Raw genomic sequence first — 25,327 nt, forward strand, 5'->3', positions numbered from 1 at the left:
CCGTCCATTACACTACAATTGCCCAAGGCTGGCATCAAACCTGAGTCCTTGGTGCAGTGAGGCAGCAGTGATAACCACTGAGCCACCATTCCACCCTGAATAGCTTCCCACCATGGCATGGACGAGGAAGATGGTCAGGAATCAAAATTGGCAGGAGAGCAGAAGAGAAAGAAATTGCTATTAAATTTCTTCCCTGAGTAACAAAGTATTCATAAACAGAACAATAACAAACCAGACTAAAAATCTCCTTTCTCCTAACTATTTTTTAACCTCAGAACTTTCCTTAGTTACTAGTTCAAGTCCAGTTGCAAGAGTAATTTAAATGTGCAGCATTTCCATTTACAAATGAACCAGCCGCAACATAAAGCAATTTGCCAGCTTCCAAGTAACACTCATGTCCCTGGATGTTTAAGTTTCTTGTTAAATAGGGTCTCTTTTCACCTTTTGCATCTTTACTTGGATTCAATTTTATTTTTTTTTTACTTTTCTTTTAAGAATGCACCATTTTGGTCATAGTTCATGTAACTTTTTAATGAAAAGTTAATTTTAAAGATCAATAATTAATTCCTCAAGAAGCACTGAATTAATCTCCAATACACTTCTCTAGCAGGAGTGTTGATCAAACAGCTCAATGTAACTGATAAATCAGCACGATATTCACATTGACCAGGATTGATTCTTTTTTTAAACAATGTTGTCGTGTCAATTTAACTTGAATTATCTGGAAGAGCATGAATATCTGCAACCATATATGAGCAGCTGCAAGTGTAAGTTACAAATACAGCTCCAAGAGACCAAAGTCGCTTCAGACCAGGAACATGAGTGCACTTCAATTTCTTTATCATGACAGAAGGTCGAAAATACTGAAACAATTCTTTTCCCTTTCAAATTGCTTTTCTGGGGAAGAAACGACACGAGACAGAAATGTCTGTATCAAGGCAATTATTCCTGAAATTTAAATGATAAAATAGTACAGGTTGTACAGCCAAGAAGAATATGGCATGATATTCGAGCAAGTCACAATGTTTGTGAATTGATTACAATGTTCCCAAAAAAGACATTTTCAGGCTGCAATTACTGCTATGAATGGAATTTATAAAAATACTTAATTGAGCACCAGAATTTTTTTTAAAAAGTCTACCATGGATCCAGCACATGAAGTCACTGCAAAAAATGCTAAATCTGAAAAAGTAAAGTCAGAGCAGTGCCAGAGGCCAAGGACAAATAGCTAATGAGCTTAATTGATCACATTACTCAATCACGAAAGAAAATAAAATTAAAATTAACTGAACATAGGATACTAACATTAAAGAGACACAATTTTACATTAAATTATCTCACAGCACCAGGGACCCCAGTTCAATTCCAGACTTGGGTGACTGTGTGTGTAGTTTACACATTCTGTCTTTGTCTGCGTGGGTTTCCTCTGGGTGCTCTGGATTCCAAAGTCCAGGTTAGGAGAATTGGACATTCTAAATTGCCCATACTGTTCAGGGATGTGTAGGTTAGGTCCATTAATCAGGGGTAAATGTATAATAAAATAGGGTAATGGGTCTGGGGAGGTTGCTCTTCGGAGGGCATTTGTTAGACCGAATGGCTTGTTTCTACACTGTACAGATTCTGTGATTCTAAAACTTAAAATTTATAAATAGGAATTGAATAATAAAGGAATGAGTAACCATCGGAATCATTCCAGCTTAAAAAGGAGCCCTGAATTTTAACTTAAATTTTAATTCAATTAAATAAATAAAACCGGATTGTTCAGAGGGTGGCAATGCAGGTTGGTATTTTATAACGGCAGCATGTGTGAGTTTGCAGAGAGCATCACAATCATGTATTATTCCATGACATAACCTTAGCTATAAATACAATAAGTTTATTAATCAAGAAACTTTAACATGGAGCTGCCGAACTGGAATCCAGCATTTTAATAGATTAGCAGCCAGTTGGTGAGGTTGAAATCAAAACATATTTCCTTTTGTGGAAGGAGTTTACTGACTTCCTCAACCTTTCCCCTCTGATCCCACACTGATATGAAAGATGCTGTCTATTTTCATTTGCTCAATTAATAGCCATAACCTGTTTCTTCTGAGGCTTAAATAAATGCAGGGGTAACTTTAATGGTGTGATCCACCAGACATTAACAAGGCAGTCATATATTTTGAATCAGGACCCTTATGGTGCATTGGTAATATCCATACTTCTGTGCCACAGCCTTTGCTTTTATCTGAAAGGTACAGGATTCATGTTGCTTGTTGGATGAGGATAAAATCTTCAAAGTGGATGAGGAAAATAACTATAGTACAGTGGTCAGCATGGGATGAAATACAGATGGGGAAATGTTCACTGTATTTATAGCTAAGGTTATGACAGGCTTCTTGCAGCTGGAGAGAGCAAGGTAGAGGAGGGGGAAGATGCAGTTTCCATAATCCACATAGGAACTATCAGCAAGGGGAGACAGAGGTACAATTAGTAATTGAGACCCCCCCCCCCCCTCCCCCCCGCCAGGTTAATCCTCTAGGGACATGGGATTGCATCCTCCCACGGCAAGTAGCTAAATTAATAATCTCAACTTAAAAGCTAATGTAATGGCAACAAAAAAAATCATTGTTAACAGTCATCATTTTTTAAAAAAAAATCTGGTTCACAAATCTCCTTCAGGGAGGGAAATCTGCCATCCTGATGGAAATCTGGCCTACAAGTGACTCCCAACTGATAGCAATGTGGGTGACTCTTAAATGAGCTCTGAAATGGTTACAGCAAACTGCTATGAGTCAAAGAAAAGAAATGAAACTAGACAGCATAGTAGGCATTGATCAAGACACTAGAAATGACAATAACAAACACAACCCTGTCGACCTTCCAAAGTCCTCACTAGTATCTGGAGTGCTTATATCAATATTCGTAGTGCTGCCTCACAGACAAGTCAAGCAATAGTCTGACTGTACCTTCCTCTCAGAATCATAATTTGCAGACAAATGTCCCAGACACCACCATCAACAGTTGTTACTCTTACTGACAGATATACACATATCATACTTAGCTATCACAGGCATGCTTTATTCCAGCAGAATGTTGGCAGTGCAGTATACAGTTGGGAGGGAAGAGCAAGGAAACCCCTTGTTGTTTACCAGCTAATGCCTTCTCTTGGCTGATGAATCAGTAGTCCTTCATGCTGACCACCACCTGGAGGCACAAGTGAGAATGTATACTGTGCAGCAACAGAATTGTATTTACCCAAAAACTGTGAGTTGATCACCTGGAATATCCCACTCTACGATGACCATTAACTGCAGAGCAATCAACCCTGGTCTGATGAAGAGTGCTAGAGGCATGCCTGAAGTAGCACTGAATACTTAGAAATGAGATTTCAATCTGGTGATGTTAGGATTACTTGCATGCCAAACAATGGAAGCAGCAAGTGGTAGACAGCGCTAAGTGATCCCACCACGAAAAGATCAGATTGATTACATTATGGGAAGGTTGTGATTGTCCTCAAGAGGGTACAGAGAAGATCTACCAGGATGCTGCCTGGTCTGGAGGCTCTCAGCAATGAGGAAAGATTGGAAAGGTTGGGGTTGTTTTCATTGGAGCTATGAAGGTTGAGTGTGTACCTGGTAGAGGGGTGTAGGTTATGAGGGCAGAGATAGAGTGGGGAGGAAAGCACATTTTCCATGAATAACGGGGTTAATCACCAGGTGCAGAGATTGAAGGCAACATAGGCATAGAAACATAGAAACCCAGAGCAGGAGTAGGCCATTCAGCCCTTTGAGACGTGTCTATCATTACATATGATCATGGCTGATCCTCTCTCAATGCCATATTTCTGCTTTCTCCCATCCTCCTAGATCTGTCAAAATGTAAAAATATTACCTCTTTATTTTTCTTAAATATATTCATCAACTTGTCCTCCACAGCCTTCAGTGTTAGAGAATTCCACAGGTTGACCACCTGAGTGAAGAAATGTTTCCTCGTCTCAGTCCGAAATGCTCTACCCTCTACCTCTCTGAGCCTGTGTCCCCTGGTTCCAAACTCCCCAACCAGGGGAAACTTCCTCCCGGTCCAGCCCTGTTATAATTTATTTGTTTCAATCAGATCCCCTCTCATCCTTCTGAACTCGAGTGAGTCCAGGCCCAGTCGAGTCAGAGGCTGAGAGGAGAGTTGAGGAGAAATGTTTTCATCCAGAGGATGTAGGAGACTGCAACGCACTGCCTGAAAGGCTGGTTGAGTCACGAACTCTTGGAACATTGGAGCAGTGTTTAGATATTCACTTGTGTTGCGATAGCCTGCAGGGCTATCAACCAAGAGCTGGAGAATGGGATTCCTGTTGTCGGATCTTTGTTGACCAGCACAGACACAATAGGCCAAATTGCCTCAATCAGTGTTGTTCAGGTCAATGATTGTCTGAGACAGAGAGAGAGAGAGAGAGAGAAGGGCCCATGTTGTGAGTTTGAGATAGTGAGAGAGGGAGGCATTTAACTGCTATCTCAGGACTTAGTGTTGCAGTACTACAGAGATCAGATCGAGAGTGACAGAGAAGGAGAGAGGGAGGCAGACAAAGAGAGACTGAGACAGTGAGAAACTGGAAACTCAGAGTACAGGGAAAAAAGGAGTGAGCAAACAGATCAAGAAAAGGGGGAAGGATAGGAAAAGGTGCTAAGAAAGAGAGAGGGGGGCAGACAGACAGTGACCAACCAACATTGAGGGAGAAGGAGAGAGAGAGTGGCATCAAGACATGGAGAAAAAGAGACAGAGATGTGAAGTGACAATGTAACTGGGAGAGGACAGAGAGGGAAATGGAGAAAGAAAATGAAGCAATGAGTCAGTGTAAGACAGGCATAGATATAAATGGAAAGAGAGAGAATGAGTGCAAGATGTGAAATGGAAAACAGAGGGAAGAGGAAGTGCGAGGTGATGACGTGGCTCTCTCTGCCTGATGCCATTTACATACTGAGGAACACCCAGTCAGACTCTCACAGGCTGCAGCTTTATAAAACAGAGCCCAGTGAAGGGAGAGTTTATCAGGAACCAGGCACAGGGACAGGAGCACACACCATGATTTCACACATCCAGCTGATCTGGCCCCTGGCATTCTGTGTCGCAGGTACAAATCTCTCTCCTTCCACCTTGAATCTTAAGCTGCTCTCCATTTCACTCCAATTCCACTGACTTACGATTGAAGGGAAAATGCTGAAACCAGAGGAATGTTCAGTGTCTCCAACAATCTCTCATTTGACAGGCTCTTTCTGCAACAGTTCTGACTTCACTGTGTTTCTCTCCAACCCCTCAGGTATCAGTGGGGACATCACCATGACCCAGTCTCCCCCGGTGCTGTCAGTGGGGCTGGGCCAAACCGCAACAATCACCTGTACGGCCAGTCAAAGCATTAGCAATAATATTGCATGGTACCAGCAGCAGGAAGGTCAGAAACCCTCTCTCCTGATCTATGAAGCAAAAGATCGATTCACAGGAGTCTCCGATCGATTCACCGGCAGTGGATCAGGGACCAGTTTCACCCTGAAAATCAGCAACGTTCAGAATGAGGATGTCGCTGACTATTACTGTCAGCAGTATCAGAGCTACCCAAGCGCTTACATTCGGTAAAGGAACCAAGCTCAGACTGAGTAAGTAAACCTCAATCCTCTGCTATTATCCCTGTCAATACTGAAACTTTCTAAAACACAAATGCTAAATTGTTGAAGGTGTTCGTGGGGAGCTGCAGTGAATGAAATGGTTGATTGAGGAGCACTGTGTCTAACAGGGTGTCCAGCTGTATTTCTTTAGTTCCATTGTCCCTTTAAGCAGCAAGATATAAGTCAGTCAGTTTTACTCACTGTGTGGAGGAGCTCTGTCCATTTGCAGCCTGTGGTCCCATTCCTGCAGCATGGAGTTGAAATCAGTGAGTAGCCTCCTGCCAGTCTCAGTGTGACGGACACGGGCAGAGTTTGATGTGAGCTCTGGCTCCCTGTCCTAGTCTCTGATCTCACTGACCTCAGCAGCAGCAGCAGCAGCAGCAGCAGCAGCAGCAGCACAGTGAGACACCGAGCTCCCACCTCCCCCAGCTTTAACTCTGCTCAATCACACAATCTCAGAACTGTTACAGTGCACACGGAGACCATTCCGCCCATCCTGTCTAGACCGGCTCTCTGAATGAGTAATTCACTGCGTGTCATTCTCCTGCCTTCTCCCTGTCACCCTGCACATTGTTCCTTTTCAAATAACAGTCTCATTCTCTTCAGAATGTTCCATTTGAAGCTGCCTCCACCACATTCTCAGACAGTGCATTCCACACCTTAACCACTCACTGGCTGAAGAGGATTTCACCATCTTACTTTAGCTTCTTTACCCAATTACTCTCAGTCTATGGCCTCCCCCTCTCAATCCTTTCCTAAGTGGGAACATTTTCTCCCAATTTACTCTGTCCAGACCCCTCTGGATTTTGAATTTCTCGATCAAATCTCCTGTCAGCCTTCTCTTTGTAAAATATCCACATCCTTCCTGAATTATTCACTTTATCTATGCCCGTCATCCCATTTGCCCGGGTTAGGCCCATATCCCTTTAAACCTTTCCTAACCATGTACCTGTCCAATGGACTTTTAACTGTTGCAATTGTACTCACCTCTACCACTTCCTCTGGCAACACATTCCATATATTCACCACTGTCTGTGTGAAAAAGTTGCCCCTCAGTTCCCTTTTAAATCTTTCCTCTCTCACCTTAAACCTATGCCCTTCAGTTTGGGACTCCCTTACTCTGGGGAACAGACCTTGGCTATTCACCCTATCTATGCTCCTTATGATTTTATAAACTTCAAAATGGTCACCCCTCAGCCTCCTACACTCCAGGGAAAATAGTGCAAGCAATAATCAGCCTTCCTCATAACTCAAATCTTCCAGTCTCAGAAACATGCTTGGAATTTTTTTAAAGCCTTTCCAGTTTAATAACATCCTTCCTATAGTAGAGCGACCAGAATTGTATACAGTACTCCAAGTGTAGCTTTACCAATGTCTTGTACAGCCATAATATGATATCTGAATTCCTGTCCTTAATGCTCTCACTGATGAAGGCGTGTGCCAAATACTTACTTTCCCACTCTATCTATACCCGTGGAGCCACTTTCAAGGAATTATATACCTGCACCCCTAGGTCTCTGTCTTCGACAACACTCCACAGAGCCCAATCATTAACTGTGTACATCCTGCCCTGGTTTGTCTTAAAAAAATGCAATATCTCGCATTTATCTGAATTAAACTCCACCAGCCATTCCTCAGCCCACTGGCCCAGTTAATCGAGATCACATCGTACCCTTCACTGTTCACTGTGCCACCAATCTTGATTTCATTGGCTAACTTACTAACCATGTACAATGATTAGAACCAGGTGGATATTATTGACTATGAGATCCTTGATTGGGGTAGTTAACCTGGATCAATCAGGGAGCTGTGGCTGACTGATATAAACAGGGGATTCAGAGAGTCTCCTGAGTTCAGGGACTGACTCCAAGCTGGCTGGCTGCAGCCAGTGTATTCTGTAAATAAAGGTGACAGGATACAGGATACTTGGTGACAGGATACCAGCCTCTTTGTAGTTGTTTCACCATACCTCCAGGATTCTCATCCAAATGGCTGACGTATATGATGAATAATGGTGAAGTCAGAACTGATTCTGGCAGCATACCGCTGGTCACATGCTTCCAGTCTGAACAATACTTTCTACCAACACACTCTGGCCCTACTGTAAAGCCAACTTTGCATCAAACTGGCTAGCTGTAGCCATCCCTCGATTCAATGTGATCTAACCTTATTATCCAGTCAACCATATCAGACCTTCTTCCCTAAATGTCCTCTCACTGACACTTGATCTACTTGGGCCTTCTCATTCCCAAGATCCAGTTCGAGCAGAGCCGCCTTTCTCATTGGACTGGAAACAGACGGCTAGAGAAAATTCACCTGAACACACTCTCACAACTCTCTGCCCTTCACAATGCTACTAACCCAGTTGAACTTTGTTTAATTAAATGTCTCCATTGTAATGACTCTATAATGTTTGCAACTCGTCGTAAATTTCTTGCAGATTTGTCCCTTGAATAGTCGGTGAGTTACAGACTGCACTGAACAATCTAATTGCACTTTTTTTGTTCCTTATCTTGAGCCAAATCGATTCTGTCCTTCACCCTTCTGGGGCATCCTCCTTCTCCAGCTCTGCACTGATCTCCTTAACTACTCCAACCAGACACCATCCTTTTCCCCCTTTTCTCTCTTTCCTGAACACCTTGTATCCAGGAATATTGAAGACACAGTCCTGCCCTTCTTTTAGTCCAGTCTCTGTTCGAGCCACGACATCAGGTTTCCACTTGGCACTCTTTGTATGTAACTCCCTAGTCTGATTCCCTATACTTGGTGTAGGCTCATACATGCAGTCTCCCAGAATTAGAATTTATTGCTCATTCCCTCACTCTGCCTGCTCAGTTACTATTCCTTATTCTGATGTTATCTATCTTCCCAGGATTCTGTAGGCCTTGGTGTTGCTCTGTAATATTATCTCCTGGTTCCCACAGGCCTGCAAAGTTAGTTTAAACTCTCTCCAAAAGCACCAGAATGGTGTTCCTCTGTAATATTATCTCCTGGTTCCCACAGGCCTGCAAAGTTAGTTTAAACTCTCTCCAAAAGCACCAGTATGGTGTTCCTCTGTAATATTATCTCCTGGTTCCCACAGGCCTGCAAAGTTAGTTTAAACTCTCCCCAAAAGCACCAGAATGGTGTTCCCCTGTAATATTATCTCCTGGTTCCCACAGGCCTGCAAAGTTAGTTTAAACTCTCTCCAAAAGCACCAGCAAATCACCTACAAAAAACTCAGTCCCAATTCTGTTCAGGAGCAAACCCTCCAGTCTGTCCCATACCTCTTCTGGAGCCAACTCCAACTCCATAGAATTTAAAGCCTTCCTTCCTGGACCCTCTTTCCGGCTCCACATTCACATGAGTTATCCTCTGGTTCCTATTCTCACTTGCATGTGCCACTGGGAGTAATCCAGAGATTTCTACTTTCGTGCTCCTGCTGCTAATTCCCTGCTGAACTCCCTAAATTCTGACTGCAGGACCACGTCCTTTTTCTCCATCCATCACTGGGACCGATGTGGACAACGATTGCTAACTGTTCCCCCTCTCCCTTCAGGGTGCTCTGCAGCTGCTCAGTGACATCCTTGACCCTGGCACCAGGGAGACAGCACACCATCCTGGATTCCCATCTGCAGCTGCAGAAACACCTATCGATTGCCCTCACTCTCGAATCTCCTCTCACTATCGCTCTTCCAGTCTTCCTTGTGCCCCCCTGTACAGCTGAGCCCCCTGTGGTGCCATGGACTTGGCTCTGGCTGTACTCCGCAGATGAACCATCATTCTCATCAGGATTCTGAACTGAATCCTGGTTGGAGAGTGGGAAACACTCAGGGGATTCCTGTACGAGCTGCCTGATCCTTTTGGACTGTCTGCTGCTCCCCCATTCCCTCTCTCCTTGCATACTCTGAAGCTGCAGAGTGACCACATCTAGAAACGTGCTCTCCACGGAGCTCTCAGCCTCACGGACGCTCCACACTGACACCAGCTGCTGCTCAAGCTCTGAAATCTGGAGCTCCAACTACTGTCACTGACCAGACTTCCTGCTCTCATGGTATTCCAGGAGTGACTCAGGGAGTGCTCAACATTGACTCTGGACCCCGTGAAGTCTTATAGCATCAGGTCAAGCATGGGCAAGGAAAACCAATCTGTCTCACATCAGTGGTAGGGATACGAATGGAGGAAGTTTTGAAGACAGAATGAATCTCCATTTCAGGGATAGTCCCTGTGGCTTTGTCAGAGGGAGACCAGGGCCAACAAATCTGGTGGAATTTTGTCGAGGTCACTAGGTGTGTAGATGCGGGTGGTGAAGTTGATATAGTATGCTTGTATTTCAGCAAAGCCTTTGACAAGGTCCCACATGGGAGACTGAAAAAGAAGGTAAAAGCAAATGGGATTCAGGGTAACTTGGCAAGTTGGATCCAAGATTAGCTTTGGGACAGGTGACAGAGAGTGATGGGAAAAGGCTGTTCATGTGACTGGATCCAGTATGGAGCCGCATACCACAGGGATAAGTGCTGGGACTCTCACTGATTATAATATATACAAGCATTGCCAATGAGAATACAGGAAGGGATGATACTGAGTTTGTGGACAACATGAAGATTGGCTGGATGGTTGAAAGTGAGGAAGATGGTCTTAGGATTCAGGATTGATCAGATGGGCAGATCAGAGGCAGCTGGAATTTAAATCTGTTAAATGTGAGACGTCACACTTTAGAGGAATTAACAAGACAATGGAGTACTCAATGAATGGCAGGACACTGGGAATCTGTGTGAGAACATAATCTTGGATTGATTGTCCACTGATACCTGAAAGTGCCAGGGCAGGTTATTAGAGCAGTTATGAAGGCATATTGGATAGCTGTCTTTGTAATTTCAGGTATAGATTATAAGAGCAGGAAGGATATGTTCGAGTGATGCAGAACTTTGGTTAGGCCTCAGCTGGAGGACTGTGTGCAGTTACAGTCACCACACTGTAGGAAGGATGTGATTATGCTGGAAGGGGTTGCAGAGGAGATTGACTAGGAAGTTGCCTGGGATGGAGTATCTGAGACGATGTGGTGAGAGGCTGGATACACTCAGATTGTTTACTTTGGAGCAGAGAAGGTTGAGGGGGAGGATCTGACAGAGAGGTGCAGGGTATGGGGGAAGTGCATACGTTAGGAAGATCATAACTGTTCCCCTCAGACAGAGGGGCAATAACAGGATGGCACACATTCATTGTGCAAGGTTTAGAGGGGATGTGAAGAAATGTTCCTCCCCCCAGAGGGTGGGGGTCTTGGATACATTGCCTTGGGAGTGTAGTTGAGGCAGCAAACCTCACAAACTTGAGCAGTACTTGGATAAGCACCCGAATTGTCATAATATTCAATGTTATGGGTCCAGTTCTGGAAAGTGGGTGGAGAGTAGATTTCCAGTATCTTAGTTGTAAAGACTTGATGGAGTGAATGGCCTCTTCTGTGCTGTATGATTGTATGGAACCACCTGCTTGTTAAAACATACTGCCCTCTCTTGTCTGATACATCAACCTCTCCTCCACGTTGAACACTTGGAGGAAGCACTCAGGGTGTTGATGGCACAAAATGAACTCTGAGTGGGGGACTTCAATGCCCAACATCAAAAAGAACGTTTAATAAATGTGCATTCGTTTGTCGGCTTTGTAAGTATTGTCTGCAAATGTTCAAATGAATTGTTTTGCCAATTAACGTTCTGAGAGTTGAAATACCTTTGAATGGCAGGGATTAAAATTGTTTCTCTTGTCTTTCAGGCCGTGAGAACTCTCAGCCCAAGCTGACCCTGCTGCCCCCCTCCCCGGAGCAGGTCAATGCCAAGGGCACTGCCACCCTGGTGTGCCTTGCCAATCACTTCTATCCCGATGAGCTGGAGGTGCAGTGGAAGAAGGACGGTGCAGTCATTTCGGACGGGGTTCAGACCAGCAACTACCTGCGAGCTTCGGACAGCACCTACAGTGTCAGCAGCCTGCTGACCCTCTCTGGGTCTGACTGGGAGTCCAACGCTCGCTTCTCCTGTGCCCTCACCCACGTGACCCTCCCCTCTCCCCTCAGCAAGAGCATCAGGAGATCAGAATGTGTGTAGAGTGTTTGAGACAGTCCACAGAGGAGACACAACTTTAAACAGAACAGGGCTGAGCTGGCAGGACAAAGATCATTGTCAGCAGTGAATTTCAACTCTCTTCCTTCTTGGGACAGCTCGGGGACACTTCTGAGGTTCAGGAGTTAAGACAGATCATTGGACAGTGTAGGGGGAGAGCTTTATTCTGTATCTAACCCCATTCTGTCCCTGAACTGGTGATATTTGATGACAACGATGTTAACCTGTGATGCCAAGAAAAACCTCTCAAAGGTGCTGAAGACTGTCAGCTGTACAAAACAATGTGAACCTCCAAAGTCTCTGCTTCAGTAAACCAGATCTCCTTCCTGCTCAGCCACCAATTCCAATTTACGGTTTTGTCACTGTTCAAAAGGACAGGCTTCTCATGTTATTGAAAAAATCTCCACAAGTGTTTTCCTCAAGCTCCATTTTGGCTGTGAATTTGTGCAGCTTCCTCTGTCTGGGCTGTTAATTGCAGTCTGTTTTCTGTCAATGTCAATCTGGAAAAGGGAATAAAGATGAAGAAGATTCAGTCTCTGTCTCGTGTCTGTTTTGAAAATGGTCAGAGCTGAAGCCTTAGGGAAAGGGTGTGTGAAGTGAAAGGTTGCACCATCAAGGCATGGAACATGAGGGGGGCAAAAAGATGGGGTCCCCGAAACAGGAGGGCACTGCTACAATTGTGGCCAGAAGGGGCTCTTACAGCAGAAATGCAGGGCCCCAAGGAAACCTTCCCCAATAAATGGGGAAAAGAGGGAAGATGTGTTCAATTTCCAAAAGGCAGGGGACTGATGCTGAGAGGAAGCTGAACTCAGATTGTAGACAGGGAAGGTGCATACCCAGAATGGAGATGGCATCTCTCTCCTTCAACGATCCCCCCTTGGTGCTCTAAAGGGATAGTACCCACCTCAAATACATGTGCCCAATGGTGTATGATGAATGGGGAAAATCCTGTGCCCACGTGTGCGCAGGTGGAGAACGGGGAATGTATCTCGTAGACACACTGATTCATCCATCGAAAGCACTGGGATCAGCTCTCTCCAGTACAGGACCAATTGGAGGGGTTCAGGTGGGTACATCGGCGATGGAAGAGCTAGCAAAACCCAAGAGTGTAAGGGTGGGCTCCCTGGGCACTTAATGGGAAGGATTTGAACATAATACAGAGAGATCACTAATGGAGTGTTTGGAGCAGATTGGCTCTTTGTTGATGGACTGGCAATGGGTCTTTACACAGTTGGTCATTTCAAACATGTTCTGCTCCATATTGGGGCAGGTAGGGCTGATGACCGGGACATATTCACCTTCCTGTTTAAAAATCAACAATATTGATGGGTCTGTCTACCCCAAGGGGTCCCAACCTTCCAGCAGAGCATGGCACAAGGGCTACAAGAGTTCAGTTCAGCTCCCCCAAACACTTTGGACAGTGGATGGCTGACTTGCTGCTGTTATCCAGAACTGAGGAGGAGGACTTGTCCCTTCGGGATGACAGAACTCCCAGGAGCTGCTTGGAGGGATCCAAATATTGATGTGTTCCCTGGAACAGCAGGTGAAAAGCTGCTGCATTGCTCAGGCTCCTTGATGCCACATACCATCAAAGCGACCTTGATGTCAAGTGCTGTCACTCTGCCCTCACCTCACTCGCATGGTCAGGGAGAGCTCAGTCCACAGACTCACATTTATCTGAATGAATTCCACTTGTTACTGATCAGCCCATCTATATCGTTTTGTATCTTCTATGGCTTCAGGTAACCTCAGTCAGGGAAGGTCAATAAATGGAAAGCATTAAAACTTTAATACAAATCCTGAAGACAATTTCTGGTTTAATAAAGGAATGGATACCTTTCATTTTTAAGTGAAATCAGCAGTTCTTTATTGAATTAAAGTGATTCAGGGTAAATACATCTGTAGCGAATGTATAAAACTACAGCAACTCCCATTCAGGGTGTTTGGATTGGAGGCTGAGTTGAAATAATTGGTGACACATCAGGGAGGTGCGGAGATACCTGGAGACCTTGTTCCAGAAGGAGGTTATAAGCCTCAGGATCAGGCAGTCCAATTCCATGGTGTAGTAAGGGGCAGGAGGGTATGACTATGAGGGGGTCAGATAAGTGTTTGGAGAATACTGTAGGACAGGGAAACCCCTTACTCTTCTCAACACGAGTGAGATCAAGGTCAGCCTTTCCAATCTTTCTTCATCACACAGCCCACACATTCCAGGGATCAATAAAATAAATCTCCTCTGAACCACTTCCAATGCATTTATATTCTTCCTTCAATAAGGAGACCAAAACTGTGCACAGTTTTTGAGATGCAATTTCACCAGTAGCCAGGAATAACTGAAACATCACACACACACTTTGGTTTTTTAACTCCTCAATTAGTCTCATTGCAATAATACACAGCATTTTGTTACTTCTAATCAAACAACTTCACATTTTCCCAAATTATACACCATCTGCTGATTGCTGTCTCCTCATAGAACGTATCTCTATTGGTCTGGCCCCTGTCCTGTCATCTTCGCAACCTACTTTCTTCTCCATCTTTGTGTCATCTGTGAATGTAATCCCCAAGCCTTCAATCCCCACAGTGAGAGAGATTGGAAACAGTTGAGGACCCAATACTGAACACTTGGGACACACTCGTCATATACCGGGCAATCTGAAAACGGCTTCTTTCTGGACACTCTGAGTTCTGCTCAGCTCCCAGTTTTCTAATGGATATTTCCTTCAGGGTACACTGTTTTGAAAGTTCAACAACTGTATCAGAAGGTGGTGGAGGTAGGGGTAGTGAATATTTTGAAGTAGAGATAACAGATTTTTGTCACTCAGAAGGGTCGAGGCTGATACAGACTCAATGGGAATGTGGAATTGGAAACACAAACAGATCAGCCATGATCTTATTGAATGATGGAGATTTAAATCCAATTGGATTTTGTATCCTGGGCATATTTTAAATTAATTGTTTAAATTTGAATCTGGTTAACTTCAAAAACAGCCCAACCCAAACTAATGTTAATAACCTCACCGCCAATTGTTATGTACTTTCAATTCTCAGTATTCTCTGTGACACTGACAGCTAGTCACAGACTCATGTGAGCACCCTACTCTCCTAAAGGGTCCACACACACTTTCGACATCTTAAAAAAAACAACCATCAAATTGAAAAGATGGCTTTTTTTATGCTCTCTAAATCTTAACTTCGCTATTATGAACTACACATGTCAGTATAATAGTTACATATTTCTTTCTGATTTTGCATGTATATTATCAGTTCTTTCTTACCTGTATCCTAATTCAGCTTCTAATTTGTAAGTTTAAACCAATTGAATGTTCTGTTCTCTGTACTCACTCGTACTATGTCTGTGTAAAAAATTTATTCGACTCTTCATGCTTCCTTCTTTATGTCTTAACCCTGCACTCTCAGTGTTGCTGGGAAATTTGAGAAGCACATTTATTCACTTGCTCATTTACTCCCTTGTCAGCCTCTCTTTATCTCCCGAAACTCCACTCAACACCAATCTGCTGGGTCAGGAGCAAGGCTTTCAGTTCAATATATAAAGGAACCTTTTCCAGCACCAAACTGGTGAGTGTCAGCTGGAGGACAATATTCCATTGTTCATGTCTGCTTCAAAAACCAAAGTGTTCAGCCATTCCATGCAGCTTCACTCACTCCTGAAGGGATCAGGCAAAGAGGAAGAGTTTGTGGAGCTAGTGTTGACTTGCTGAGTTTTCAAACCCATTACAATGTCATTGTCTGCCCTGACACCCAGCAGATGTTCCCATCACATAAGGCTCCATGGCCCTGAGGACTGCGAGAGTGAGTCCTGTCCATTCAGCTCGATCATCAAGCTCCAGCCTTCCTGATGTGGTGGCAGCCAGGAGAACCCTGCCCATGGGAGATTCCACAAACACTCCCCCCCTCCCTCTTGGAAAACATGATTTCATGTTCCCGCTTTCTCTCCCAACTGATCCTAATTTGAGTGTTTCTGAAAAGAAGAGACATTTTGTCAAAGATTTTTGTCTTGCGCACATCAGGAGAATTTGCAAGAAATGCCACAGTAAAGGAAAACATCATTTATACTATTGTATTCATTGTGGCAACACCTCGTCCAATTAGGGTCCATTGGCCAACCAAACAGCATTGTCCTCTCATCCAGAATATTTAGTTCTTTTCTGCTTAAATTTGTATTCTTGCAAATTGCCCTGATAAGCGCAAAGCAAAAAAGCTTCCACAAAATGGACATTTTCTCAGTCATGTTCTATATTCTCAAATGACTATTTGATTATAATTTCCTCTTTTGCTTCAGATACGTTTAAATTCTAATAAGTAATTCTGTACCTTTTTGAATGGAGGACTCAGTTTATTATCACTCACTAAACTCCAATAACTGCATCAAAATATTTTTCTCCTTTCTGTACCTGGTGTGTGACTGGAGAATGTGTCACTTTGTCTTTCTATTTGTAAATCTACATTTACTGTGCTTATTTCTTTTTCCTTGTGACCTAGATCCCCACTCCCTGTACCATTCTGCACTGCCCCTCAAAGAAGCACATAACTGTACACCATATTCTCAAAGTGACCTAGCCATTCTTCAGTACAGCTGCTGTGGTCGCTCTCCCCTCCATCTACTCACTTTCCAGAGTAATTTCGAAATTCACATTGGCCATTCCCATGTCTTTTTCTGAAGTGGTTCCTAATTTTAAGGATCGATGTCACTAAACATCCCTTCTTCCTAGCCGCAGCGATTTGTTTACAAAATGAGCTGCACTTCATCCTTAATCATTCTCTGAGTCATTACAACCAGAAAGCTTTGTGCCTGCTCTCAGTAGAAAAATTCAATTAATCTCATTGTCCTGTTCTATCCAAATAGCTTCCGTTTATGTGTTACTGTATTTCTGGTGTATTCAACTGCATCTGATACTTGCCTTCCTCGTGCTCTTACACCCACTGATACCTGTTGAGCTCTCCAGGATAAATTGCTGCTCTTTGCAGTTTGGTGACCCACTTTGATAGCCGTGTGTTCGGTCTTTGAGTGTAATTCATTTTGTGCCTGATCCCAGTGTCAATCCGAAGGACACTCCACCTTTCAGTCTGACAAACCAGGTTCACCCATGTCATGGCTCTATTTCTAGCGTAGGCTCCAGTCTTTCAAGCCTCACCAGTTTGATCATTTGAGTTGCTCATCATTTATTTTGATTTCTCATGGGATGGGCCAGGCACTGACCGTGTCTGCTCTTGGTGGCCCTTCCTTAATTGTCCTGGAGAGGGCGGTGGTGAGCCATGTAATATCTGGGAAGGAAGGCGCTTGGATCTGAACAAATAAAACCCATGAAACTCAATGTCATGTTCATGAATGTTCTTTGGGCAAGGGAACTCAGTCATCACCCAGTCTGTGACTCCAGTCCCACAGTGACGGGATTCATTCTTAACGATCCCATGATCTGGCTCAGCAAAGAATTCGGTCCGAGCAGCTGGAGATGGGCAATAAATATGAGGCTTGCCAAAGGCAATCACATCCTGGGAGGAATAATGCAGCTCTTTGCTGTCTGCCTTTTAGCCTCTGAGTCACTGTGCTTTCATTGTTGTGGGTCTCTAATCCTCTCCCATTAATTACCTGGATTATGGTAATATGCAAAGAGCTTTTCTGTTGAACGATAAGATCTCTTTACCCTGTGATTCTCTCCTTTTTGGCCCGAGCTGAAGCCTCAGGGAAATGGTGTATGAAGTGAAACCCTCCACCCTCAAGGCCCGAAACACGACGGGGAGAATAGAGAGGGCAATGGGGTCCCAGGAGCAGGAGGGCAATACTACAGTTAGGGCCAGAAGGGGCAGTTTCAGCAGGAATGCAGGGCCCTGAGAAAATCATCCCTAATAAATGGGGAAAAGAAGGAAGGCAGGAGGGGACACTGGGGAACACAATAATCTGATGGGAATTCACTCACCCATCTTTTAGGCAAAGCAAGATCCCAGGTCAAGAAAAGTTACTCAACCGTTTGGGAGCCAGTGTCACCGGGAATCATGTATTGATGAATATGACCAGCAGGGTCTTGTTACTCAGAATAACAATTCCACAGGGTTTGGGAAATAAATATTCCATAAATTAGACCTGGATTTTCTTTACTCTTCAATTGAGATGGAATTTCCCCGTGTGTCCCTGGGGTCAGATTGAAAATGTTAAATCTGGGAGTCACCGCTGGGGAGGACAGTCAATGATAAACTGGTTCCACTTTCTGCTGTCATATTCTGTAGCCCCTGGGCCATCTCAATGACAACCATCCAGGGCTCAGGGTGGATTCCAGAGCAGCTCATTGTCCTGACTGTTGTGTTCCTCAGTCCACATGTAGCTCCAGCAATCTCACTCCCTGGCTAGAGTATCAGTGGGAACCCATGGGGCTGAAATCTTATCCAAACAGACCCTCACACAGTGGGGAGGCTGCTGGTGGCTCAGAAACCCCTTGGATTCAGTCCCAGATCTCACCGTGGCTCTTTCATTCAAACACAGCATTAGCACACTGTCACCACATTCAGAGGACAATCCTGAGAAGGGGCAAATTTGGTTCTTGATTCCAATGTGGGAAATGGGGTCTGGGTGTGAAATGTCCAGTCTGAAACTGGTGGGTACTTTATAATGAAGAATAGAAACTGATGTCAGAATAAAGACTGATGTTGATGGGAGTGAGGAATATCTCAGTGATCTGTCTCCTGAATTCACAGACTATACACATTCTTCTGTCAGACCCTGAAATCTGAGAAACAATTCCTTGACATCCTTCATTTCTCCACCTTTCCCAGAAAAGGTGAAATATTCTCTGTCTCAGAGATTCCCTGGAACAGGACATTATAAAATGGGCTGTGGGAAGGGAACTGTTGACTCTCAATGTCAAAGCCAATGGAAGGATGTGGAGCTGGCTCTGTGAAATGTTAGGGCACAGAGGATGACATCAGAAGCAATTCAATGTTGTCCCTCTCTCCTTTGCAATTTGCTCTCTTGTGTTCGATCCACTTGTCTTTCTTGCTTTGCTTCTTTTGACTTCAGTCTGTGGGTAGTTCCAAAGCCCAATCTCCTCACACTCATCCTGGCCCCTGAAGAGACTAGAGACAAAAAAGCTGGAATCCAAGGATGATAAGCAGGAGGCTGGGAGAACACAGCAAGCCAGGCAGCATCAGGAGGTGGAGAAGTCAACGTTTTGTCTGTAACCCTTCTTCAGGAAGTTGGGGTGGGGTGGGGTTGTTTAGGGAGCTGCAGATCAAGGGAGTGGGGGATGAAGATAGGTAGAGGGTGCGACCTGATTGGTCAATGAGAAAAATGAATCCGGATTCATCCCTCCCATCGACCAACCAGGTCATATTCTCTACCTTTCTCAAAATATCACCATTTTCCAACACTCCCGCGTTTCCTCTTGTGCCACAGCTCATTCTCCTGAAGGATAGTTGTGCTCGGAGTCAAGAAGTGAGGCGCTGGAAAAGCACAGCAGGTCAGGCAGTTGTGCTCAGGCTGAGGACATGACCTTGTCCCTCTGTCAGATCCTCTTCGAGAAACTCATGACTCACCACCGTACTCTCCAGGACAATTAGGGAAGGGCAACAGCCAAGGATGGAGATGGGGACGCGAAGACTCGAGGGCTGTTCTCTGCAGTTTGGGGGCACACATTGACAGTCGTTTGCTAGATCTTTGAGTATAATTCATTTGTTGCTGATCCCAGTGTCAATCCGCAGGGCACTCCGCCTTTCAGTCATGACAGGTTCACCCATGTCATGGCTCTGTTTCTGGCCAAGGCTCCAGTCCTTCAAATAGATGAATTCAAGCCTCACCAGTTTGATCATTTGAATTGTATGCCATTTATTTTGATTTCTCTTGGGAGGGGGCAGGCGTTGACGTGTCGGTTATTTGTTGTCATTTCCTAATTGTCCTGGAGAGGGCGGTGGTGAACCATACTATACCTGGAAGCAAATGACAGGTCATTCCCACTGAAATCCATTGGAGTGACTGCGGATTTATTCATGGCTAACGGATGGAGTCATTACCCATAATCCTCAGTTGCATTGCAAGTACTCTATAGTTGCTAGAAGGCAGCACGGTAGCACAGTGGTTAGCACTGCTGCCTCACAGTGCTAGAGACCTGGGTTCAATTCCCACTTCAGGCGACTGACTGTGTGGAGTTTGCACATTCTCCCTGTGTCTGCGTGGGTTTCCTCCAGGTGCTCCGGTTTCCTCCCACAAGCCAACAATGTGCAGATTAGGTGAATTGGCCATGCTAAATTGCCCATAGTGTTAGGTGTAGGGAAATGTATCTGAGTGGGTGCACTTCGGCGGGTCGGTGTGGACTTGTTGGGTCGCAGGGCCTGTTTCCAAACTGTAAGTAATCTAATCAAAGTCAGAAGTCACACGACATCAGGTTCTAGCCCAACAGGTTCATTTGAAATCACAAGTTTTCGAAGGGCTGCTCCTTCATCAGGTGTACCCTAGCCCCCCCATCGGTATCCCCACATTACTGAACAGTACAAATAAACTGGGGCTCTGAGAAAATCCAACTGGCTCCAACTGTAGAAACGAGGAGAGAGAGAGACATTACAACTCTTGGACCAGGATGCTTATGGCACCACAATGAAAATGCCCTGCACACTATGATATATCAAAAAAGAAGTACTTTGGTGTGACTTTTGATTGTCTTTCACAGTGTGCTGTTTTGTTCATTCTGTGATACATGTAAACTATGTCACTATTGGGTATCACAAAGTTTGTTTCCTCCGTTACACACTTTCCAACACACCCTCTCCATCTTGCTTTACTCCTTATTGACTCTTTCACAATTGTCACTGCTCCTTCACTCCGTCCTGGTCCCAGAGGAATCGATGGCCGGAGTTCATGACCCCACACTGTGTGAAGGTTGGTGTGAAGTGAGGTCAGTGTGTTGGAGCTTGGGCTCCTGCCTCGGGCCCAGGTGTAGGAGCCTGTTCAACAATCTGCACATTGTCCTTTTTCTCTTTCTGAATGTACTGGATCAAGTTGCAGTAACGAGCTGGAAGCAAGGTGTCTTGTCTAAAATGTTCCCAGCATTGGATACAGAACTGGCTGTGTCAGAGGAGACAGAGGACAGTGATAGGAGGATGGAGGGCTGTGAATAGTGATGTTCCACAGGGATCAGTGGTGAGAGCTCTGCTGTTCATAATCTCCATAAATGATTTGGAGCAAAGTGTAGCTGGTCTAATTAGTAAGTTTACAGTTGATACAAAGATTGGTAGAGTTGCAGATAAAGAGAAGGATTGTCAGATGATATGGCAGGATGTAGATCAGTTGGATGCTTGGACAGAAAAATGGCAGATGTAGTTTAATCCAGACAAATGGAAGGTGATGCATTTTGAAAGGTGATGTACAGGTGGGAATTATACAGTGAATGGTAGGATCCTTTGGAGTATTGATATGCAGAGGGATCTGGGTGTGCAACAAGCATCAAGACATGGCTTGGCTGGTGGTGAGAAGGGCTCTGCCTGTGAGATCCTTTATGCACGCTCGGACTCTCAGCCGCACCGTACGCTATCCTTGAAGCGGCTGCGGGGGGGACGAGACTGTCACACACCTCCTTCTGGAATGTGCCTATGCAGAAGAAGTCTGGAGAGGAATGCTGTGGTGTTTGTCGAGATTCGTCCCAAGCAGCACTGTGACAGGGGACTCCGTGTTCCCGTTCCCCGGGACGCACACCGTGACAAACATCAACTGTGCGTGGAGCATCATCAATTTGGTGAAGGACGCTCTCTGGGCGGTTGATCTTCCAGCTGAAGGAGTCGACTCCGACTGAGTGTTGCAGACTGGCACATTCCAAGGTCCAGGACTACGTGTTGAAGGATGCGCTGAAGCTTGGGGCAGCTGCCATCAAGGTGCAGTGGGGAAAGACCACCGTGTAACGTCAGCCTGCATAAGCACAGAGGGCTGACGCAGTAAGGGGGCTCCGCTGACCCCCCCCCCCCCCCCCCCCAGCTAAATATGTGTATAGTAATCGTACAGACCTGTACCCTGCCCCTGTATGCAAAGAAATGGAATGTTTATGGACTGTACAATTGTACAGATCATCAAAATATTTTGTGAATAAAGTATATTTTTGAAATAAAAAAAATTCTGGGTGTGCATGTTCACAGATCACTGAAGGTGCCAGCACAGGGCGGTAAGGTTGTGAAAAAGGCTTATGGCCTGCTTGCCTTCATTGGAAGGGGCATTGAGTAGAAAGATAGACACGTTATGCTGCAGCTTTATCGGACTTTAGTTCGGCCACAATTGGAATATCGCATACAGTTCCGGTCACCACACTACCAGAAGGATGTGGATGTTTTGAAGACGGTGCAGAAAATGTTTACCAAGACATTGTCTGGTATAGGAGGGAATGTAGTTCTGAAGAAAGGTTGGATAGACTGGGTTTGTTTTCACTGCAATGCGGGAAAATGAGGTGTGACCTGATAGAAGTTTATAAAGTTGCGAATGAAATAGGTAGGGTGGAAAATATTAGGCTTTTCCCCAGGGTGAAGGGGTCAATTACTGGGGAACAGAGGTTCAAGGTGCGGGGTGGGGCGGGGAATTTAAAAGAGATGTGTGAGGTAAGTATTTCGCACAAAGGGAGTTGAGTACCTGGAACACACTGCCAGAGGAGGGGGTGGAAGCAGACACAATAGAAGTATTCAAGAAAGACCTGCACTAATGTATGAATAGGAAGGGAATAGAGGGATACGAATCCTGTAGGTGAAGACAGTTTCTGTATGGAAGGGCAAAATGTGTCAGCACAGGCTGGGAGGGCCGAAGGGCCTGTTCCTGTGCTGTATTGTTCCTTGTTCTTTGGTCCCTGCTGTTGAATTGGATTCTCGGGAGCCAGCTCTGTATGAAGAGCCTGTTCTCATTCTTTTGTTGGAGTTCCTGGGGCAGCTGCTGCTTCCTTGCTGCGTCACTGATCAAACCAACAATGGGGAAAGCCTCTTGATATTTTAAATACACTGTCTGCAGGAAAATGTTTAGCCGAGGTTTTAATATTGTTTAATATTGTTTAATCAGACAAAGATGTAAATACACCAGTTTGTTTACGGCTGGGAAAATTTAACATCATGGTCCTTGTTTTAATGGACCCTCACTCATGGTAATACATTTTACAATGTTTCTCTCCCCTTATGTGTTACGAAGAGGTTTGCCAATGTGTTTTGATGAGGAAAGTGCATCATCAACACTGTTTGGTGGAGTGGGTGTCTGTTTGAATTCTCACTTGGGATAATACAGTTTTAAATGTGTCAGTGTTACTTTCCCCACTTTCTGGGGGGTGTCGCTGTCACTGTCTCCACTCCACCCTTCACTCTCGGGGTGATACCACTTTTAGCATCCTTTCTGTCTGAGAATGTCCCTGTTCTTGTCCCCCCTCTCTCAGGGACGGGGTCGGTGTTTCACATGCACCTGGTTTGTTAGTTCCATTTCCTCTCTTGTGAAATGGGTAATCCCTGTTTTACTCTGGTAACAGTGAGTTAAAGCCCGGCACAGTTCACCCTTCATCTGCATCATATCTCAGGGCTTAGGGTTGGTTAGCACTGTCTGACTCCAGAACAATTCCACCACTTCTCGCAGTTTTCCCTCTTTCCTATCTTTACTTTGTACCCTGGAATCCGCAGTCCCGCCCAGTCTCTGTTAGAGCCATAACATTAGATTTCCACTTGGCAATCTGTGTCTATAACTCCTCAATCTTATTGACCCATTTAAGCCTGTCTCACATCAATCAGGGTCTCAATATGGCAAAGGCTGTATTTAAATAATCTCAGTGACTGTGGGGACCTGGTGAGGTTGGGAACAATCAGAAGGATCAGTCACACCATTTGCATTATATACAGGGCCCGAGACACAACAACCGGTACCTGGGACCCCAGGAGGCCCATCGTGTTCAGGACTGAGGAGCAAGAGCTGGGCCTGTAATCTCTGATCGCTGTCCCTGATTTGTGGGCCCTCTCTGATGGAGACCATTGTGAAATCCTTTGTCAAGATCGCCACCTCCTGGCCTGGAGAAGCAAGAACATGCAGTGCTCGTGGGAATAACCTGAATGTGATCAGAGGACAAGGTCAAAAATCATACAACACCAGGTTATAGTGCAACATGTTTATTAGAAAACATAATCTTTCGGAGCCTCGCCCTTTCTTCAGATGCTCAGAGGAGCAAGTAAGGTGAATTTAATCAACAGAGAAAACAAACTGTGCTGTTCATTTCCTTCTCGGTTGACTCCGTTCTCCTAAATGACATGAACAAGAGACAAGGCAAGAATAAAGAATATTAGGACACCACACCAGTGACCGCCTGAAATTCTTAAGAAATCTCACCCAGCACTTTGATGAAAAGAAATAGTGTGTGAATAAAACTTGGTGGCAATATTTTTCTGCTTATTAAATTTTTAGCAACAATTCAAAGCAGAAAGAGTCTTTTTTTCTCCTTCCCGCCTTGAAACTCTTACTGAGATGATCAAACCTAACAGTCCATGTGACGGGTTGAGGGGATTGTCCAATGATCGAGGGAGGGACTGGGTCAGGATTCCCTAGAATTTAGCAGGTTGGGAGGAGATTTCACTGAAACATTTTAAATTCTCCAGGGCCCTAACAGGATAGATTTTGGAAGGATGTGCCCCTACCTGGGGATTCTAAAGCAGAGTCACAGTCTGGGAATAAGGGGTAAGACATTTAGATCCGAGATGAGGAATGGGTGACACAGTGGCTAGCACGTCTGCCCTACAGTGCTATGGACCTGGGTTCAAGTCCACCCTCAGGTGATTGTGTGGAGTTTGCTTATTCTCCCCATGTCTGTGTGGGTTTCCTCCAGGTGCTCCAGTTTTCCATTCTCAGTCCAAAGATGTGCAGCTTAGCTGAATTGGCTGTGAGTAGTGTAGGGCTGCAGCAATAGGAGAGGGGAATGCTCCTTGAATTTGATGGTCTTCTTCCACACAGTAGGAATTCTATGATTCAACATTGCTGCGGGTCTGCAGTCATGTGTCAGTCGGTATGGGCAAGGACAGCAATCTAATTGACATTGTTGGGACCAATGCGGTTTGCCCCTAACAATGGCCATTAATAGACTCTTAATTTCAGAGTCTTTTAGAATTTAAATGCCTTGCCAGGATTTGAACCCAGGTCCCCCAGAACATTACTGGGCTCTCTAGATTAACAATCTCGTGATGATACCACTAGGCCATTGCCTCCCCACATGTGGATGATCTCCATCTTGAATTTATTCAAATGACTAAGTATCAACAACTCTCTGGGAAAGACTCAAAACCCTCTGAGTGAAGAAATTCATAGAACCCCCAACAATGTGGAAACAGGCCATTCAGCATATACTGCCTCTCCAAAGAGCATCCCACCCAAACCCAATCCCCTATAACCTTGCATTTCCCATGGCTAATCCACCTAACTCACACATATTTGGACTGTGGGAGGAAATCAGATCACCTGGATGGAACCCAGGCATACACAGGGAGAATGTGCATACTCCACACAGCCGGAGAGTGGAATCAAACCCCGGTTCCTGTGCTGTGGGGTAGCAGCGTGAGCCACTGTGCCACCCCATTTGATTCTGAGCAATAAATGCTGGCATACCAAGT

At 44.9% G+C, this 25,327-nt stretch overlaps 1 long non-coding RNA gene across 1 annotated transcript; it reads left to right on the top strand.

The window, feature by feature from the left end:
• The first annotated feature begins 5,103 nt into the window (after positions 1-5,103).
• LOC148149296 (uncharacterized) lies at positions 5,104-12,262 on the top strand. Its single transcript, XR_015758089.1, has 2 exons — positions 5,104-5,624; positions 11,382-12,262. It is a non-coding gene; the product is annotated as an uncharacterized LOC148149296 (long non-coding RNA).
• Positions 12,263-25,327: the final 13,065 nt, after the last annotated feature.

Source organism: Chiloscyllium plagiosum, unplaced genomic scaffold (genome assembly GCF_037043375.1).
Source record: "Chiloscyllium plagiosum isolate Xiang-an unplaced genomic scaffold, Cpla_swu_hap1 HiC_scaffold_9, whole genome shotgun sequence".
Taxonomy (NCBI): Eukaryota; Metazoa; Chordata; class Chondrichthyes; order Orectolobiformes; family Hemiscylliidae; genus Chiloscyllium; species Chiloscyllium plagiosum.